This window comes from Lynx rufus, unplaced genomic scaffold, assembly GCF_022079265.1.
Source record: "Lynx rufus isolate CCGP_SWC_20201006 ecotype Redwood Valley unplaced genomic scaffold, mLynRuf1.p SCAF_5, whole genome shotgun sequence".
Classification (NCBI taxonomy): domain Eukaryota; kingdom Metazoa; phylum Chordata; class Mammalia; order Carnivora; family Felidae; genus Lynx; species Lynx rufus.
Window position 1 is genome coordinate 34,448,321 of NW_025814867.1, and position 22,150 is coordinate 34,470,470.

Below are 22,150 nucleotides of genomic sequence, written 5' to 3' on the forward strand. Positions count from 1 at the left end.
TGCCGTGGTGCAAAGAACCACATAGAAGTGCAAAGACTTCCCATAAAGGTGGATTTTTCACTGTTCTATAAAGACAATTAAAAAATAAAACAAAACAATGCACAGATAAGCAAGAACAAACATTCAGAGAACTGTGACAGCCATTGTGCCAGCCTTGGAGCCAGAGATGAGTTAGCTGTATTCCCTGAAAAAGAAAATTCCTGGAGGAAGTTTGCCTAACATCACAAACCCTCTGAGCCAAAGTACCAGAAGTGAAACCCAGGGTTCTGAGCTCCAAAAAATAAAATGAAATAAAATTGTCATTTATTTTTTCTTTCTTTCTTTCTTTCTTTCTTTCTTTCTTTCTTTCTTTCTTTCTTTCTTTCTTTCTTCTTTTGAGGGAGAGAGAGAGAGAGCCCGTGCACATGAGTGGGAGGAGCAGATGGAGAGGGAGAGAGAGAATCTTAAGAAGGCTCCACCCTGGGCATAGAGCCAGACTCAGGGCTCAATCTCACAACTGTGAGATCACGACCTGAGCCGAAATCAAGAGTCAGACGCTTAACTGACTGAGCCACCCAGGTGTCCCAGAAGTCTATTTTCAAATTTCTCTGAGGACTGACCTACAGAAGCTGTGGGGAAACACTATTGCACCTTATTTTCACACATCCATGAAACTCCCCTTTCAGTCTGTATCTCAGGTTGGCCAAAGAACAATCAACTACAGTAGGGTGGTTGGAAACTTCCCTCAAAAATGAGGAACTTCAAAATTGAGGAGTCTACGTTTGTTGTTCCAAGACAGTTGTGCTTTATTCTGCCCCAAACAAACATTATGCAACCCTACATGCAGAAAATAACAAGTGTTGATGAGGAAGTGGAGAAACCGGAAGCTTTGTGTATTGTTGGTAGGAATGTAAAATATTACAGGTGCTGTGGAAAACAGTATGGCAGTTACCATATGATCCAGAAATCTGACTTCCATGGATATACCCCAAAGAGATATTTTCACATTCATGTTTATAGCAGCATTATTTCCAATAAATAAAATGTAGAAGCAACCCAAGTGTCCATTGATGAATGAATGAGAAACAAGCTGGTATGTACATACAATGGAATATTATTAACCTTAAAAAGAAATTCTGTTACATGTTACAACATGGATGAACTTTGGGAACATTATACTATCTGAAATAAGATAGTTGCAAAAAGATAAATACTGTATGATCTCCCTTTTTTCTAAAGTTTATTTTATTTTTTTAGTAATCTCTATACCCAACATGGAGCTCAAACTCAGAACCCTGAGATCAAGAGTCACATGCTCCTCTGAGTGAACCAGCCAAGTGCACTGTATAATCCCACTTATATGAGGTATCCAGAATAGTCAAATTTGGGGCATAGGGCTGCTCAGTCAGTGGAGTGTATGACTTTTGACCTTGGAGTTGTAAGTTCGAGCTCCACGTTGGATGTAGAGATTATATAAAATGACATGACATGAAATGAAATGAAACGGGATGAAATGAAATGAAATAAAATCTTTAAAAAATCACAAAGTAGTCGAATTCATAGAAACAGAAAGTTGAATGGTGGTTACCAGGGGGAAGGGAAAATGAGGATTTGCTGTTTCGTGGGTACAGAGTTTCAGTTTTGTAAGATGAAAAAGTTCTGGATTCTGGCTGCACAATAATGTAAATATACTTAATACCCCTGAAATGTACACTTAAAAATGGATAGGATGGTAGCTTTTATGTTCTGTGTTTTTTACCGTTAAAAAATATATATAAAACACCGAAATTAATATAACATTGTATCTCAACTATACTTCAATAAAAAATAAGTAAAATATTGAGGTGCCTGCATGGCTCAGTTGGTTAAGCGTCCAACTCTTGATTTCAGCTGAGGTTATGATCTCACAGTTCGTGTGTTCAAGTCCTGCATCGGGCTCCACGCTGACAGTGCAGAGCCTGCTTGGGATTCTGTCTCTCTCCTTCTCTCTCTGCCTCTCTTGCGTTCTATTTCTTAAAATAAATAAATAAATTTAAAAAAAGAGTGAAGTATTTAAAACACTAAGTGAACAGGTCAAAAAGCAAATTAGATATAATTAAAGAGGAAGTTAATAAACTAGAAGATAGATCTGTAGGAATTATTCAGAACATAATACAGAGAAACAAAGAAATGTTAGGAAAAATGAATGATGCAATGAGAAGGTCTAACATGTATACAACTGGCTTCTAGAATAAAAGCATGGAGAAAATAGAGAACAGACACTATTCAAAGATAAAGTGCCTGAGAAATTTCCCAGAACTGATGAAAAATATGAATCCTCTGATTCAGAAATTAGAATGAATCCCAGGAATAAATATAAATAAAAAATTTAAATAAATTCACCTTACACTCTTTTAGGGAAACTGCAGAAGATCAAAGATAGGGAGATGATGTTAAAAGCATCCAGAGAACAACCAGTGACTGAGTAGGTTAACAGGTAAACAAACATTTTACATCAATATGTGGACTATCCAGAGCTAAAAAGAAATAAGCTATTAACTCATAAAAAGATACGGAGGAAACTTAAATGCGTATTACTATGCGAAAGAAGCCAATCTTGAAAAGGCTACACACATACTGTTTGATTCCAAGTATATGAGAGTCTGTAAAAATGCAAAAAAAATTCTGAAAACCATGGAGATGGTGAAAAGATCAGTGGCTGGCAGGTGTTATTGAGGAAGATAGATGAACAGGTGGAGCACAGGATTTTTGGGAGAGTGAAACTATTCTGTATGATCCTATAATGGTGGATGCATAGCATTATACATTTGTCCAAACTCATAGAATGTACAACACCAAGAGTGAATCTACTCTGAGTGATAATGTTAATATAGGTTCATTGGTTGTAACAAAGGTATCAATGGTCAAGAATACTTTTTTTTTAGAGAGAGATAATTTTTTTTAACATAATTTATTGTCAAGTTAGCTAACATACAGTGTTATATATACAGTGTGCTCTTGGCTTTGGGAGTAGGTTCCCATGATTCATCACTTATATATAACACCCAGTGCTCATCCCAACAAGTGCCCTCCTCAATGCTCATCTTGAAATTTCTCCTTCCCTCTTCCTCTTCCCGCCGCCCCACCAAGCAACGCTCAGTTTGTTAGAGAGAAAGAATCACAAACAGGCTGCATGGTCAGCCCAGAGACTAACACCGGGCTCCATCACATGACCCTGGGTTTATGACCTTAGCCAAAATCAAGAGTCAGATGCTCAACTGACTGGGTCGCCTAGGCACCCCACAAATGTAGCACTCGGTATAGGATGTTGACAGTCTGTGTTTAGGTGTCAGGGGGTCTTTTAGAATTCTCAGACCCAATGTGTAGGGGTTCACCTCACAAAACACCAGGCAATTCTTGGATACCAGCAGGGTGTCCAAAAATTTAACTCAACTCTGACACTACCGACCCAGAGATAGCATCAGGTTCCATAGGTTAAGGGTTTAGTTCTACAAGATTGCCCCCACCTCCCACTTCAGACACCAGTCACAAGCCCCACACTATTACCTGTGTTTCTGACCTACTAGCTACACACTGGAAATTCCAACAACCTCCTCCTTAGGCTGGATTAATTTACTAAAGTGGCTCACAGAACTCAGGGAAACACTTATGTTTTCTATTAAAGGAAATGATACAGAAAAAGATATGATAAAGGATATGAATCAATGGCCAGATGAAGAGATACATACAGCAAGTTCCCCAACAAAGGAGCTTCTGTCCCTGTGGAGCTTGGGGCCTGACCTGGTGGTATGTGGAAACATACGGTTCCCTAAGTGTGAAAGCTCTCTGGAATAAAAAGACCAAAAAGCTCTCCTCTTGGGTTTTTATGAAGGTTTCGTTACATAATCATGATTGTCTAATTCATTGGTCATTGGCTGAATCAACCGCTAACTCCTCTCACCTCTGTGAAAGGGTGGGACTGAAAGTTACAACCGTTTAATCACCTGGTGCGTCCATCTGGCAATCAGATCCCACCCTTGGGTGGGGTCCAAAAGTCACCTTCAATAATAAGACACTCATTTCACTTTTATGTCTCTGAAGCGTTTTCAGAAACTATGGTGGAAGAATACATACATCTGGGAAATATATATTATGAAGACCAAATATATCTGAGAACTATATGGCCAAATACATATTGCTTATAAATCATTATATCATACGAGGTAAATAGGAGCTTTCTGTATTTTCCACTCAATTTTGCTGTGAATCTAAAACTACTCTTAAAAAAATGTCTATTTAAAAAAAAAAACCCAAATGGAAAAAAAAAAAACCCACCCAAACATCTAGAGAGAGAAAACAAATAATCAACAAAAGAACAATAATTACACTGACAGCAAACATTTCAAAATAAAGCAACAAATTTATTTATTTATTTATTTATTTATTTATTTATTTATTTATTTATGAGAGTGCATACACAAGCAAGGGAAAGGCAGAGAGAGAGGGGGACAGAGGATCTGAAGTGGGCTCTGCACTGACAGCAGAGAGCCCGATGTGGGGCTCGAACTCATGAACTGTGAGATCATGACCTGAGCGGAAGTTGGACCGTTATCCGACTGAGCTACCCAGGCATCCCCTTTGAATTTTCTTTAGTAATCTCTATACCCAACATGTGGCTTGAACTCATGACCCTGAGGTTAAGAGTCGCATGCCTTTCTGGGGCGTCTGGGTGGCTCAGTTGGTTAAGCGTGAGACTTTGGCTCAGGTCACGGTCTCACGGTTCGTGGGTTTGAGCCCTGCATCAGACTCTGTGCTGACAGCTGGGAGCCTGGAGCCTGTTTCAGATTCTGTGTCCGTCTCTCTCTGCTCCTCTCCCACTCATGCTCTGTCTTTCTCTCTCTCAAAAATAAATGAATATTTAAAAAAAAAAAAAAAAGCTTGCTTTTCCGACAGCCATCCAGGCACTGTACAACAAATTAAAAAAAAAACCCAAAAACACATAACAAGAAATTTAAGGTTGGTTATTGCTATATAAGGTCTTGCTCTTTTCCCTACTCCCTTTCCCCTACCCTCTGTTTGTTTTCATTAATATGCATGGAAGCTTTTATTTTGTAAATAGGAAAAGGGATAGGCCCAGGTAAAGGGATGAAAAAAGTTTACTGAGAGAGGAAAGGGTGTTTGGTTTTTAATAGTCATATTACCCTTGTGAGGGAAGGGACCTGGAAAGACCATTGGTGGATTTCCATTTTAGCAGGGGTAAGACTATTCCTACATTAGTCTCTATGGGTTAGGAGACTGCTGTAGACAGATTTAGTAATGGTGCCCACGTGTATAGGAGCTTAGAAGCTCTAAAGTCTATTTAAATACATTATCTCACTTAGTCTCTGGGAGAGGTGACTCTCCAACTCTGTCAGGCAATGTTAGTCACAGCATTTCTAGATATCTTGCTTAATCTTATACTTCCTGATGTTTACTGGTTGAGATTCTGTAGGCTCCTCTAATTCCAATATTTCTTTTTACTTATGAACAGAGAAAGGCAGGCTAAGGTTTTGAAAATTTTTACTTACATAGTCTGGACCTTTCTCAGGAACTTTGGACTGCTATCAGAATATTACCACTGGAATGTCTAAATAAGCATCTCAAACTTAACATGTCCCCATTGATTTATTTCTTTCAATTTACTGGTCTTGCAGTCTCCTATGGCAGAAAATGGCAATACAGAGGCATAGCCTCTTAAAGATGTGTAAGCCAAAAACTTGGAGGCATCCTTCTCTTCTTTTTTTAAAAAAATGATTATTTAGTGGGGGGGGAGGGGCAGAGAGAGAGAATCCCAAGCACTGACAGTGCAGAGCCCAACACGGGGCTCCATCTCACAAACTGTGAGATCATGACCTGAGCCGAAATCAAGAGTCGGACACTTGACCGACTGAACCACCCAGGTGCCCCTCTCTTCTTCTTTAAAAAAAATTTTTTTTTTTTTTGGGGGCGCCTGGGTGGCGCAGTCGGTTAAGCGTCCGACTTCAGCCAGGTCACGATCTCGCGGTCTGTGAGTTCGAGCCCCGCGTCGGGCTCTGGGCTGATGGCTCAGAGCCTGGAGCCTGTTTCCGATTCTGTGTCTCCCTCTCTCTCTGCCCCTCCCCCGTTCATGCTCTGTCTCTCTCTGTCCCAAAAATAAATAAACGTTGAAAAAAAAAAAATTAAAAAAAAATTTTTTTTATTTAAGTAAATTCTATGGCCAATGTGGGGCTCAAACTCATGACCCTGAGCTCAAGAGTCGTATGCTCCACAGACTGAGCCAGCCTGGCACCCCATGCATCCTTCCCTTCTTCCTTCACACCTCATGTCCAGTCCATTAGGGAATCCTGTTTGCTCCACCATTCAAAATATATCTACCATCCAACCACTTTTCATTACCTCCATACTGGTCCAAGTTTCCATTATCTTTCACTTGGATCACTGTCAAGCCTTTTTAATAATCCTATGTGGTAGGAGCTCAATAAAGACTTATTTTTTTAATGTTTATTATTTTGAGAGACAGAGTGTGGGCAGGAGAGGGGCAAAGAGAGAGGGAGACACAGAATCCAAAGCAGGCTCCAGGCTCTGAGCTGTCAGCACTGAGCCTGATGTGGGGCTCGAACTCACAAACTGAGAGACCATGACCTTAGCCAAAGCCGGTCACTTAACTGACTGAACCACCCAGGCATCCCTAGACTTATTGAATGAATAAATGAAGCAATGTCCAGGTATGTGTTATCATTGGCTCTTGAGACCCCTTGCCATATTTTGGAGAGAGAGTGAAGAAGTAATATTTGGGCAGCAGGTACTGTGAGCCCTCGGAGGAGACAGTTGGGAAAAAATTGAAACAAACATGAAAAATACAGACAAGAGGAGTTAGTGGAATTGGGACTCTGAGTGGGAATCGGCAAAGGGACTCAGTCACTGAATGACCCGTCCCTGCTGTCGTGATTGCCCATTCTTTGCCTGTATAGAGACTGGCTGAACACCCTGCTTCCCTCTGCTGACCGGTCCAACATGGGATCCTGTGATGTGATCTCCAAGAAGCCCAAGATGGATGAATGATCTTTGCTGAAGACCAGGTGAAGAGAATAACCTTCCTTCTCAGCTCTGGGAGTGGTGCATCCTGTGGAAGGAGAGAGTTGAATGGAATGGGCAAGCTCCTCCAACTGTGGCTGGAGAAGAAAGGGGAGGAAGTAAGGAAAAAGGCAAGGAAGGAAAGGTGAGAAAGACATATAGTTGTGGCCTGGCCTAGGATCCCTTCTTCTCCTCTGGGGCCACCCATACCCCTCCTTCTCCCTCTCCCCATAGGAGATCCAGCAGCTGCTTCTAGCAGCTTAGGTCTTTTCCTGCTTTGAGAGTCCTTCCAGAAGCTCATTGTTCTTTGCCCTCTTTTTTTAGTCATTCTTTCAGTGAACACCTAAAGCCCAGTTCCCTCCTCTTGGACACTCAGGAGCTCTTCTCCAGACTGGCTAATGGAGTATGGTTTGGGAAAGTGCCTGGCTGGGTCCCCTCCATGTTGAGTTCAATTTCCTCCTTTGGGTGTGTTTCAGCTTCCAACTGGGATGTTTGCCACAGCAATTGTAACAACCACACTCTGCATGGAGGTTCTTAAAGCTATATAGGCAAACGAAAACCAGAAAGGAATTCTTAAGAAAAGCCAAGTACTTATCAGAATTTCCACTCCCATCAGACCCAGAAGCTCTGTACTAGCCTGCCCATAACTGCTTAGTGAGAATTATTTAACCAGCTTGAATTCTTTCTCTAACCACATCGAAATCCAACATCCTGAGGGAACGGGAAGTCTCCCCCCACCACTACCCTCTCTGCTCTTCCCCAAGCCTTTCCCATCCAGCCAGTAGCATTGTTATTCACCCGGTTGCTTGAGAGAAAAACCTAGAAGTTTGTGTTTATTTTTCCTTCTCCCTCACTTCTTATCATTTCCATCAGTAGGGCCTGCTGCCTCTATGGACATCTGGACAAGTGCAGTGGTCTGCTAACTGGTCTCCCTGCTTCCACGCTTGTCTGCCTACAGACCGCCCTCCTCACAGCGGCCAGAGCCGTCTTTTCAAGGACGAGACAAATCCCCTCTCACTTCGCTCCAAAGACTCCCACTGCACTTTTGATTTGTTTCTAACTTCTTCCCATGGTGAGCGAGGCTCTGTGCAATGTGGGCTCAGCCGTTCTCTCCAGTCACACGTGCACTGCTCTCTCTCTCAGCCCCACGGCTGTGTCTGTTCCTTCAGCGTGCTAAGCTTGTTCCTGTCTCAGCACCACAGGATTTGTTGTTGGCAATGCTTAAAATGCTTCGTGAGGATTTCCTCATGGCTGGCTCCTTAGTATTTAGGCCTCAGTCCAGTACTATTGCTGTATAATGAAACCTTCCAAAACTCAGTGGCTTCAAAACAGAAGTCATTTATTTTGCTTATATATCTGTAATTTGGGCTTGGCTTGATGGGAAAGATGCATTTTTGTTCCAAGCAGCATCAGCTGGGGAAAATCACCAGAGAACTGGGGATCTGCTTCTAAGATGGCTTACCCACATGGCAGGTAGCGTGGAAGCCCGGGGGGCCTTGGTTGTTCTTGTGGCTTGGTTTCTAGAGAAGTGTCCCAAAAGATTTAGATGGAAGCTGTGCTGTCTTTCACTTTTTTTTTTCTAAGTTTATTTATTTATTTTGAGAGAGGGAGAGAGACGGAGCTCGAGCATGCACGAGTGGGGGAGGGGCAGAGAGAGGGGGAGGGAGAGAGAATCCCAAGCAGGCTCCACAATGTCAGTGCAGAGCCTGACATGGGGCTCGATTTCACAAACCCTCAGATCATGACCTGAGCAAAATCAAGAGTTGGACGCTTAACCAACTGAGCCACCCAGGCGCCCCAGCTGTACTGTCTTTTATGACAGAAGTCACATAGCATCACTTCTGCTGTACTTTATTAGTTGAGCAAGTCAAAAGACCTGTCCAACTTCAAGTGGAGGGAACATGGAAGAGGGAGTTGAAGAGGGAGTGTCAGGGTTTACACAGAATGGAAATAGTGTTCTTCTGGATGATTCTGGGTATCGCTATCTGCCACAGCTACGTCCTCAGGGTGGCTTTCACTGACCACCCTGTGTAATTTAGCTCTTCTTCCCCACCCCTAGATAGTCATTCTTTATCACTTCAGCCTGTGCTTCCTTCGTACCTACCACCTACCATCATCTTAAATTATTTTGTCTTTTTATTTATTTGCTCACTTTCAGCCTTACACAAGAATATAAATCCTTTGAGAGCAAGAGCCTTGCATGAAGGGAGGCCAGATGGGGGGCTGATGCACTGAGCCCTGGCAATTGTGGTCAGAGAGGTGATGGCTGTTTAGAGATATGTAAGGTTGGAGATGTTGGTCTTTGGAGACTGACTGACTATGGGGGATGAGGAGAGAAAGGAGGACACTGGGTTACTGGTCCGTGTCAGATGGAGAAAGGGCTCAGCACTGAGGGAGTGCACAGCTCAGGATTCCCTGGCAGAGGCCATGCTGAGACCTGAACTTCTGGAAGGGTAAAAGGGTGTTATATGTGTGGGGAGGCTGGCTAGATGCACCCTGAACCCATTTCCTCTTTTCTCCAAGCTTCCAGCCACTTTCCCAACCCTCCTGCAGTTAGGTGGGGGTCAAGTGAAATTATGGTCAAAGAAATGCCAGTGGAAGCTGATGGGTACCACTTTTTCAGGTGACCTATTAAAAGCCACCACGCAAGATTCTGCACGTCCCCTTTCTCTTCCTTATAGGAGGTGTGTTAGTGATGGCAGCATCACAGATGGGGTAGGCCTGGTCTCCTGAACGACTTTGTGGAGGAGAGAAACACTCCCTCACAGCCTTTTTTATTTTATGATGCAACATTTTTGAAGAGACAAGGGCAGTTCTACGGTGTCCCCACATTCCAGATTTATCTCGATGTTTCTTCGTGTTGTTATTTAACTTCTTCCTCTATTCTTTGTATTTCCTGCCAACTGAAAGTCAGCTCTACAGCTTGATTAGATTCAGGTTAACTTTTCTGGTAAGAAATATTTCAAAGATAATGTACTTTAACATTGCCTCCTATCAGGAGGGACATCAGTGTTAGGTTGTTCTACCTCTGGCGATGTTATGTTTGAAGACTCAGTTTAGATGGTGGTTGCTAGATTTCTCCATTGTAAAGACACTTCCCCTTTTTGCATTTAGTATGTAAACTATGAGGTAACGCTTGGTCACCATTCTAACATCCTGTTACTGAACAACATTTCATTTAATCTTTTTAGCATCTGTTGTGGTTTCTTCCCTCAGTTGTTTATATTTACTATTTTTCTAGCATTTTTCAGCAATTTACTATGTGCTGGGCATTCTTTTATGGTTCTATCTGTATTTTCTTTATCTCTTTCTCACTCTTTCTTTTTCCTCCTTCCTTCCTTCCTTTCTTTTTTCCTTCCTTCCTCTCCTTCCTTCCTTCCTTTTTTTCCTTCCTTTCTTTTCTCCTTCCTTCATTCCTTCCTTTTTTTTCCTTCCTTCCTTCCTTCCTTCCTTCCTTCCTTCCTTCCTTCCTTCCTTTTCTCCTTCCTGCATTCCTTCCCATCTTCCTTCCTCTCCTTCCTTCCTTTCTTTTTTCCTTCCTTCCTTCCTCTCCTTCCTTCCTTCCCATCTTCCTTCCTTTCCTTCCTTCCTCTCCTTCCTTCCTTCCTTCCTTCCTTCCTTTCCTCCTTCCTGCATTCCTTCCCATCTTCCTTCCTCTCCTTCCTTCCTTTCTTTTTTCCTTCCTTCCTTCCTCTCCTTCCTTCCTTCCCATCTTCCTTCCTTTCCTTCCTTCCTCTCCTTCCTTCCTTCCTCTCCTTCCTTCCTTCCTTCCTTCCTTCCTTCCTTCCTTCCTTCTTATCTCTACACCCAATGTGGGACTTGAACTCACCACTCTGAGATTAAGAGTTGCATGCCCTGCCAACTGAGCCAGTAAGGTGCCCCTATATTTTCTTTTCTAATTTCACAATAGAGATAATGAGAAAAATTTATTTTATAAGTGAGGAAACTGAAATGGAGAAGGTGCGTTAGCTTTCCACTGCTACTATAATAAAACACCACAAGCTATGTGACTTAAAACAATAGAAATTTATCTTAGAATACTTGAGGTCAGAGGTTTGAAACAGGTCTCACTGGACTGAAATTAAGGTGTAAGTGAGGCTGCTTTCCTCTGGAAGTCTTTAAGGAAAAATCTGTTTCCTTGCAGCTTTTATTTTTCTATTTTATTATTATTTTTTAAAGTTAATTTATCAGAGAGAGAGAGAGAGAGAGAGTAAAGTGCAAGTGAGGGAGGGGCAGAGAGAGAGGGAGAGAGAGAGAATCCCAAGCAGGCTCTGTGCACTGTCAGCACAAAGCCGGATGCAGGGCTTGAACTCTTGAACCATGAGATCATGATCTGAGCCAAAGTAGGACACTTAACAGACTGAGCCACCCAGGCGCCCTTTCCTTGCAGTTTTTAGAGGCTGCCTGCATCCCTTGGCTCATGGTTCCCTTCCAACTTTTTTTTGCTTTGGTTATTTATTTATTTATTTATTTATTATTATTATTATTTTAAGTTTATCCATTTTGAGATGGGGGGAGGGTAGACAAAGAATTCCAAACAGGCTGTGCATTGTCAGTGTAAAGCCCAATACAGGGCTTGAACTCAAGAGCCGGAGGTTCAATGGACTGAGCCACCCAGGCACCCTCTCCCTTCTGACTTTAAAGCCAGCATTGGTGGACTGAGTTCTCATACATTATCACTTCGATCTTGCTTCTATTGTCACTTCTCTTTTTCTCTGGGGACTTCATCCACTTTTAAGGACCTTTGTGATCCCATTGGGCCTACCCCAGGAAACCCAGGACAATCTCCTTATCTTAAGGTCAGTTCTTTAGTCCCTTTAATTCCATCTGCAACTTTAATTCTCCTTCGCTATGTAACCTAACATATTCCCAGGTTCTGGGGATTAGGACATGGACATCTTTAGAGACATTATTGTGCTGACCACAGAAGCTAAGTAACTTGCCTTGATCATACAGCAAGATAGTGGCAGAGCTGGGATTTGGGCTCTGGCAGCCTGGTTCCAGAGCCCACATTTTGAATCCCTATGCTATGCTTTCTCTAAAAATGTACTAAGTTGTGGGGTTGGGATAGTTTATTATGACTTGCATAAAACATCCCTTCAGACTTCCTCGTCTTCTGATTTCATAAAGTATCATGAAATTCTCTATTACAGTTTGGCTTCCCACGCTATGCTAGAGTGTCTAGATCCAGAGTCTGGAACTTAGACTCAAATTTCAGCTAGACCACTTACTTGCTATATGATCTGGGAAGATTATTAAATTTCTCCATGCCTTAGTTTCCATAATGTAATGTGTAGTGAAAAAAATAGTATTTCCCCTATAAGGACGATTTTTTTTAACTAAAATGATTATATACAACTGCTCTGTGTTAGTCAGGATTTCATTCTTTCTGTATATTTCTAAGGGATCACCTGGCCAGATTGGCTTTCTGGATCTCATTTTTCATCCACAATCACCAAGTAAAGGAGTCACTTGGAACAATCTTGCTACAAAGAACACAAAACTTCAGTGGAAAACAATTGACCTATTATAGTGACCACTAGAGCTGGTATAAGGATCCATTGATAAATTTTTCTAGAGCAAATACCACAATAAACTTGATCCCCTTTTAAAAAATGCTGTTAACTTTTACAAATTTTTTTTTTTAGAATATTGACATTTTGGCAGTATTTGTGTTTTATTGTCTTTTCAGAAACTTTAAATGGATTTTGATTTTTACCTAGTGTCCTTTTTCTGATTCAGGATCCCATTCAAGATACCATATTGCCATGCGTTATCTCCTTGGGCTCTTCTTGGCTATGAGAGTTTCTCAGACTTTCCTTGGTTTTGATGGTCTTGACAATTTTGAGGAGCACTAGTCCCTTTTGTACCATGCTCTTCTATTGGAATTTCTCCAATGTTTCTCTCATGGTTAGCTTGACATTATAGGTTTCGGGGAAGACAACCACAGAGAAAAAGACCCATGTTCATTATATCATATCAAGGTACACACCATCAGTATGAGTTATCATTGTTGATACTGACATTAATCCCCTGGCTGAGGTGGTCAGGTTTCTCCACGGTCAAAGTACTCTTTTTCCCTCTTTCCATACTGTTCTCATTAGAAAGAAGTCACTATGTCCAACATACACATAAAGGAGGAGTAGGGAGTTATGTTCAGGTTCCTTCAGGGGGTGTATTAATTTCTAGGGTTGAGTAACAAACTAACACAAACTAGGTGGCTTAAAATGACAGAAATTTATTCTCTCACAGTTCTGGGGGCTGGAAGTCTGAAATCAAGGTGTCAGCAAGGCCATGTTCTCTCTGAAGTTTCTAAATGTTTATTTATTTATTTTTGAGAGAGAGAGAGAGAGAGCACACGCGCCTGGGTGAGTGGGGGAGGGGCAGAGAGAGAGGGAGACACAGAATCTGAAGCAGGCTCCAGGCTCTGAGCTGTCAGTACAGAGCCCAACATGGGGCTCAAACCCACCAACTGTGAGATCATGACCTGATCTGAAGTTGGATGCCCAACCAACTGAGCTACCTAGGCGCCCCATCTCTCTGAAGTTTCTAGAGAAGTTCATCTGTGCCCCCTCCAGCTTCTGGTGCTGCTGGCAAATCTTGGGTTTCCTTGGTTTGTTATGTAACACTCCAGTGTGCCTGCTTCCACTGGCACCAGGTGTTCTTCCCCTGTTGTCTTTGTCTGTGTCCCTCTGTTATAAGAATACCAATTATATTGGATGGGGGCCCACCCTAGTGATCTCATCTTAACTTGATCCCATCTGCGAAGACTTTCCAAGTAAAGTCACAGTCACAAGTACTGCGGTTTAGGACTTTAACATAAATTATTTGGAATTCTTCTGCATAGGAGATTTATCACTTCTCCCCTATTCATTCATTTATTTAATCATTTGTTTACATCAGTATGAGTTAACACTTTGCTATATTTATTTATTAACTCCAGAAGTCATTTTGGGGTTTTCTACATAGATAATCATGTCACCTGTAACTCCTTCCCAATCTGCATATCTTTTTTTTTTTTTTTTCTTTTTCTTTTAAGTAAGCTCTAAGCCCATTATGGGACATGAACTCACAGCCCTGGGATCAGGAGTGGCATGCCCTACTACTGACTAAGCCACCAGGTGCCCCCCGTCTGCATAACTTTTATTTCCTTTTCTTGTCTTATTGTAGTAACTAGGACTCCTAGCACAAGGTTGATTAAGAGGGGTGAGAGAACGGGGCACCTGAGTAGCTCAGTCAGTTAAGGGACTGACTCTTGATTTGGGCTCAGGTTGTGATCTCATGGTTTGTGAGTTTGAGCCCCACATCCGCCTCTGCGCTGACAGTGGTGAGCCTGCTTGAGTTTCTCTTTCTCCCTCTCTCTCTGCCCCTCCCCCACTCATGCTGTCTCTCTCAAAAGTAAATAAATAAACATTTGGAAAAAAAAAAAAGAGGGGTGAGAGAACGACCATGCGCCTTACCCTACCCAGCGACAATAGCTCAGCAGAGTGTATCCGAGTATAGAAGGGCAGGCTCCCGGAGAGGGAGTCTGTGGGACCAGGGAGAATGGATTTACATGTGAAGAATATCAGAACACTGCAAAATGGCCCCTGTGCCACACCAAACACTGGCCTCAAGTGGCAGCGATCTGTGGTCCTGGGTTAGGAGTCTGGCCAATCAGTTGATTCGGGCCTAGATCTTCACTAGAGTGAGATACCAAACTTTCCCCAAAGCACAGTGCCAGCCAAACACCCATGTGTCTGCATTCCTGAATGGCAGATCCTGAGTGATGATGCAGGCGGGTTCCACAGGGATGAAGTCGACCTGCTCTCAAAGGTGACAATCCCAGTGAGGGTTTTCTGCCTTCCGGGTGTGGACACCCTGGTGATCACTGATGCAGCTCCAAGTTTGAGGTTGGAGACATCATGCTGATCTGTCATCACATCAACCTACCTGGTTTCTGTGGTTTGAGCCCTCTCAGAAGGCCCAATGATGACAGGTTTGGAACTTGTTTCCCTGTCATGTCTGAGGCCTATGACCGGGATGTGAGGCAGAAGGCTCACGGTGCCTGGAAACAAATGGGGGGGCAGAGAAAGCTTCAGCAAGGCACATATGTGATGGTGGCGGGCCCCACCTATGAGACTGTGGCCTCACCTGCTGCAGAAGCTGGGTGGGGGCAGATGCTGTCGGCATGAGCACAGTACCAGAAGTTCTAGTTGCAAAGCGCCATGGACTTTGAGCCTTTGGCTTCTCCCTCAATACTAAGGAAGTCATCCTGGATTATGAAAGCCAGGAGACAATCACGAGGAAAGTACTAGAGGCCGGGAAACAAGCTGTGCAGAAATTGGAACAGCTTGTCTCTATTCTTATGGCTGGTACTCCACTGCCTGGCAATGCCAGTTAACCAGTCCTGGAGTGGCCTCTCCCTAATGGGATCCAAGTAGGTACCTCCTACTTTGGCCCCTTGCTGGGGTCACACGCCTCAGCCACTAAGTAGGAGGAGAAAGGAGAGCAAGATTCCTTCCTTCACCTTCCCCTTTCCTCCCACCAGACCCTTCTACGCTGGCTCCTCTTTGCTCAGTTGTCACAAAGCTGTTTTCACCCCCTGCTCTTCCCCGAGAGCTGGAGCCCAAGCCCGACCACACACAGCTGTGTGTATGCCCTGGGTGTGGCTTGGGCTGTCAAACTTGACACGGTAGCTGCTGCTGTCTTTTTGAGATAATGTTTTCACATTCCCGGAGACTCAGTTCTGCCTCCTCCCAAGCACTAGAGACCACATAAGGGCCAGTCAAGTCCAGTCCAATACCTCTTGGACTTTAATACTTTAATACTATCATAAACAAATAAATAAATAAATAAATTTATATATATTTCTCCTACTACTTTATATATATATGTGTATATATATATATATATATGGCTTATTTATTTATTTATATAAATTATATATATTTCTCCTACTACTTTATATACATATATAACATATACATATATATATTTATATATATATATGACTTATTTATTTATTTTTGAGAGAGAGTGAGAGAGGGAGTCAGTGAGAAAGGTGGACAGAAGATCCGAAGCAGACTTTGGGCTGACAGCAGAGAGCCCTATGTGGGGCTTGAACTCACGAACCGTGATTTCATGACCTGAACTGGAGTTGGACACTTAACTGACTGAGCCACCCAGGCAGATGAAATGGGAAAAAAAAAAAAAAAAAAAAAGAATGGTGACAGAAGGCATCCTTGACTTGTTCCCAATTTTAGGGGAAAAGCATCCAGTTTCTCACTGTTAGGTACGATATTAGTTCTAAGGATTTTTGCCCATTTAGACAATCTCTCTTTTTTTGTTTTTTAAGTTTTTATTTTAATTTCAGTATAGTTAACGTACAGTGTAATATTAGTTTCAAGTGTACAATATAGTGATTCAACAATTCCATAGGTCACCCAGTGCTCATCACAGCAAGGGCACTCCTTAATCACCATCACCTATTTCACCCATCCCCCCCCACCACCTCCCTGCTGGTAACCATCAGGGGTATGGTAACTGGTAACTGTTCTCTACAGTTAAGCATCTGTTTCTTCTCTCTCTCTCTCTCTCTCCCTCTCTTTTTTTCCTATTGCTAGTTTGTTTTGTTTCTTAAAATCCACAAATAAATGAAATCATATGGTATTTCTCTTTCTCTGACTTATTTGCTTAGCATTTTACTCTCTAGCTCCATCTGTGTTGTTGCAAATGTCAAGATGTCATTCTTTTTATGGCTGAATAATATTCCATTGTATACGTATACCACATCTTCTTTATCAATTCATCAATCTATGGACACTTGGTCTGCAGCCATATCTTGGCTATTATAAATAATGCTGCTATAAACACAGGGGTGCATATATCCTTTTGAATTACTGTTTTTGTATTCTTTGGGTAAATACCCAGTAGTGCTATTGCTAGATCATAGGGTAGTTCTATTTTTAACTTTTTGGGGGACCCTCCATATAGTTTTCCAGAGTGGCTGCACCAGTTTGCATTCCCACCAATAGTGCATGAGGGTTCCTTTTCTCCACATCCTTCCCAACACTTACTGTTTCTTATATTCTTGATTTTAGCCATTCTGGCAGATGTGAGGTGATATCTGATTGTGGTTTTGATTCACATTTCTCTGATGATAAGTGATATTGAGCATCTTTTCATGTGTTTGTTGGCTATCTGTGTATGCTTTCTTTGAAGAAATGTCTGTTCATGTCTTATGCCCATTTTTAAATTGGATTATTTGTTTTTTTGGTGTTGAGTTGCATAGTTCTTTATATATTTTGGATACCAACCCTTCATTGGATATGTCATTTGCAAATATTGTCTCCCATTCCATAGGTTGCCTTTTAGTTTTGTTGATTGTTTGCTTTGCTGTACAGAACATTTTTATTTTGATGTAGTCCCAATAGTTTATTTTTGCTTTTATTTCCCTTGCCTCAGGGAACCTATCTAGAAAAAAGTTGCTGTGACCAATGTCAGACAAGTTACTGCCTGTGTTCTCTTCTCTTCTAGGATTTTAATGGTTTCCTGTCTCACATTTAGATGTTTAATTCATTTTGAGTTTATCTTCATGCATGATGTAAGAAAGTGGTCCAGTTTCATTCTTGTGCGTGTTGCTGTCCAGTTTTTTCCCTGACACTATTTGTTGAGGAGACTTTTTCCCATTGGATATTCTTTCCTGTTTTGTCGAAGATTAATTGACTATATAATTGTAAGTTTATTTCTGGGTTTTCTATTCGGTTCTTTGATCCATGTGTCCATTTTTGTGCCAGTACTATACTGTTTTCATTACTACAGCTTTGTAATATAACTTGAAGTCCAGAATTGTGATGCCTCCAGTTTTGCTTTTCTTTTGCAAGTTTACTTTGGCGATTCAAGGTCTTTTGTGACTCCATACAAATTTTAGGATTGTTGGGGTGCTTGGCTGGCTCAGCTGGAGGAACATGCAACTTTTGATCTCAGGGTTGTGAGTTTGAGCCCCATGTTGGGTGTAGAGATTACTTAAAAATAAAATCTTCTGGGGTGCCTGGGTGGCGCAGTCGGTTAAGCATCCGACTTCAGCCAGGTCACGATCTCGCGGCCCGTGGGTTCGAGCCCCGCGTCAGGCTCTGGGCTGATGGCTCAGAGCCTGGAGCCTGTTTCCGATTCTGTGTCTCCCTCTCTCTCTGCCCCTCCCCCGTTCATGCTCTGTCTCTCTCTGTCCCAAAAATAAATAAACGTTGAAAAAAAAAATTAAAAAAAAATCTTCAAAAAATTTTCAAGATTGTCTGTTCTAGTACTGTGAAAAATGCTTTTGGTATTTTGACAGGGATTGCATTGAATGTGTAGATTGCTTTGGATAGAATCTACATTTTAACAATATTTGTTCTTCCTATCCATGAGTGTGGAATATCTTTCCATTTTTTTGTGTCCTCACAATCTCTGTGGTTTTTTTTTTTTAATGTTTACTTATTTTTGAGAGAGAGAGAGACAAAGAGAGAGAGGCAGAGCATGAGTGGGGGAGAGGCAGAGAGAGAGGGAGACATAGAATTCAAAGAAGGCTGCAGGTTCTGAGCTGTCAGCACAGAGCCTGACATGGGGCTTGAACTCACAGGCCATGAGATCATGACCTGAGCCGAATACAGATGCCGACTGAGCCACCCAGGCGCCCCACAATCTCTGTTTTTTAATCTGTGTATTTAGATGATTCACATTTGAAAACTGTTTGTGAAATATTCTTGTTTTTAGAGCAGTTTTAAGCTTACAGCAAAATTGAGCAGAAAGTAGGAGAGTTCTCAGGTATTTTCTCCCTATTTGTAGCTTGTCTTCTGATTCTCTTGAGACAAATTCATATTTAAAGTGATTACTAATATCACTGGATTAATATTCACCATACTTGTAACTTTTTCCTATTTTTATTCTTGTTCTTTATTTGTCTGTCCCCTTTTTTCTGCCTCCTCTGGTTTTAACTGAGGATTTTTGTATGATTCCATTTTAACTTGATCTCTTTTTGAAGAAAAGTTTTGCTGTTATTAGTTATATTAGTGGTTCTCAGCTGACAATGATTTTGCTCCCTAGGTGACATCTGGCAATGCCTGGAGACATTTTTCATTGTCATAGCTGTGAGAGTGTTACTGGTATTAGCAGGTAGGGGCTGGTGATGCTGCTGAATATCCTACAATGCATACTACTGTCTTCCCCAGCAAAGAATGATCTAATCCAAACTGTCAGTGGTTCCACATGTGTTCCCCTTTGTTCACTGTGTAAAAGCAGTTCTACCTCCTTCTGCTGATCAGGGTCAGTTGCCTTTTCCACAATGGCGACTGTTTTCTGTCATCGGCAGGATGCTAGTGAGGAGCCGTAGCTTGTAGTTCAGTGGGAACTTGTATTCTTTGGCAAGAGTGTAGCCCGTTTGGGGACCAGAACCTTCTACCTTGCAGAGTCCAGAGTTGCAGGCATGGGAAGCACAAATTTGGTCATGGGAGAGATGGTAAATGGGCCACTCCTTCTTCTCCTCTTTAGTTTCCAGACCCTGGAGGATGTTCTGTTCCACTGCAGCTTACCCTCTTCCCCAGCTTAGCTGACCGATTGCCTCTTGGCCATCTGCACTCCAGTCTCTCTTTGTAGCTCTTCAGTTCTGTCTCCTCTGTCTCCTACTTGGATTAGTTTTGCCTCCTCAGGGTGCCACTAAGCTCCTGCCACTGGGTCCCTGATTTCCCCCTCTGGGAAGCTTCACTGATTCCTCAGGAAGCTCAGACCAGCACCTCAGACTTTCTGTCTAGTGTTACTGAATGCCTCCCCAGATCTTTGCCCAGATAAAATGTCCTGAGACAATAACTTAACAAGAATAGGGAAGATTTTTGGAGGAGGAACCTGTATTGCTGAGTTTATTTATCTGTCTAATTCTTATTATATTAATGCTTTGGTTAGAATGGGATATTTTATAGGATATACCAAGAGGCCTGCTAGGACTGGTTGTTTTGTTGTTGTTGTTGTTGTTGTTGTTATTGTTGTTTGTTTTGAATGAATAATTATTCACAGTGCTCAAAGTTCAAAAGGCACAAAACAATATTCAATGAAATGTTTCCCTCCTACCTCTATTTTCCAGCCACCCAATTCCCCCCCCCTTTTTCCAATGTTTATTTATTTTTTTGAGGGGGGGAGGGGAGGAGAGAAAGGGAGATACAGAATCTGAAGCAGGCTCCAGGCTGATGCAGGGCTCAAACTCACAGGCCATGAGATCATGACCTGAACCGAAGTCAGCCACTTAACCAACTGAGCTACCCAGGTACCCCAGTTAATTTGTGTTTTTAACTTCATTCATCTTGGAGATTTTTCCATATTGGCTTCATTAACTTTAATGTCTACACAATCATTGGATAAATGCATCATAATTTATTTAACTATTCCTCTGTTGACAGACATTTAGGTTGTTTTCATCTTTTTTTTTTTTTTTACGTTTGTTTATATTTATTTTGAGAGAGAGAGAATTCGATGTGGGGCTTGATCCCTCACACCATAAGATCATGACCTGAGCCAAAATCAAGAGCCAGGTGGTTAATTGACTGAGCCTGCCGGTGCCCCAAAGTTGGTTCCATCTTTGACAAGACTGCCACAAACCTCGTTCATGAGTCTTTGTGCAAATGTGCTAGTATATGTTTACAATAAGCTCCTAAAAGTAGAATTGCTGGGTCAAAAACTACGTGCATTTTAAAATTTTGATTGATGTTGACTGACTATTCAGATAACAGGTCAAACTAGCTCTCATGGGAGGAAGTGAGGCCCCTAGAGCCAATTCCTCCTCAGTCCTCCCATGACACACATTCCAGCATTGCACAGGACTCACCATTTTTTGACATTTGGTCTGACTTGCTGATACGGGTCTCAAGATGTCTCTATTAGCAAGATCTTCCTAAAGTTATGTTTTATTCTATAGAAGGGATACATCACAATCTGCTTAGTCATGTCCCTATTGAGGTTGTGACAAAATGGAGCTAAGCAGATGACCTTATAGAGAGCATTTTGGTGAACAGGTCAACTAGTTATTATTTGCCTAAGCAAATAATGATAGCTAACACTTGCTATGAGCCAGGCACTGCTCTAAACCATTGTGATGTATTTTCTCAAAAATCCTGAGTTAGGTATCATTATTATTAGCTTAATTTTATACATGTGAAGGCTTGGGCATACAGGTAGACAATATTTCCTGGGTCCTAGACCTGATAAGAGATGGGGCTGGAGTTAAAACCCAGTCATTCCAGACATTCTAGGGGCACCTGGCTGGCTCAGTCAACAGAACATATGACTCTTGTTCTTGAGGCTGTGAGTTCAAGCCCCACATTGGGTGTGTAGAGTTTACTTAAAAAACAAAAACAATGGGGCACCTGGGTGGCTCAGTTGGTTAAGCCTCCAACTTTGGCTCAGGTCATGATCTTAACGGTTTGTGAGTTCCATCCCTGCATGGGGCTATGTACTGATGGTGTGGAGCTGCTTGGGATTCTCACTTTTCCCCCACCCCCACCCCCATCCTCTGCCCCTCACCCAACTTGCTCTCTCTTTCTCTCAGAATAAATAAATAAACTTTAAAAAACAAAAACAAAAACCCAGTCAATCTAGCTCCAGTCAGTAGTCCCATATTGAGGCATTTGGTTCAATGGGTAAGTTTATTTACTTATTTTTATTTAAATCCAAGTTAGTCAGCATATAGTGTAATAATGATTTCAGGAATAGAATTTAGTGATTCATCACTCACATGTAATACCCAGTGCTCATCCCAACAAGTGCCCTCCTTAATGCCCATCACCCATTTAGCCCATCCCCCCACCCGACACCCTGCCAACAACCCTCAGTTTGTTGTCTGTATTTAAAAGTCTCTTATGGTTTGTCTCCCTCTCTGTTTTTATCTTATTTTTGCTTCCCTTCCCCTATGTTCATCTGTTTTGTTTCTTAAATTCCACATATGAGTGAAGTCATATGATATTTGTCTTTCTCTGACTGACTTATTTTGCTTAGCATAACACACTCTAGTTCCATCTACAAAGGGTAAGTACATTTACAAGTAAGATGCTGTTGGGGCGCCTGACTGGCTCAGTTGGAAGAACTGGCAACTCCGGAT

General features: G+C 42.0%; 1 pseudogene; it reads left to right on the top strand.

Annotated features, from left to right (window-relative positions):
- The first annotated feature begins 7,034 nt into the window (after positions 1 to 7,034).
- On the top strand, positions 7,035 to 15,433 carry LOC124527132 (purine nucleoside phosphorylase-like; annotated as a pseudogene).
- The last annotated feature ends 6,717 nt before the right edge of the window (positions 15,434 to 22,150 follow it).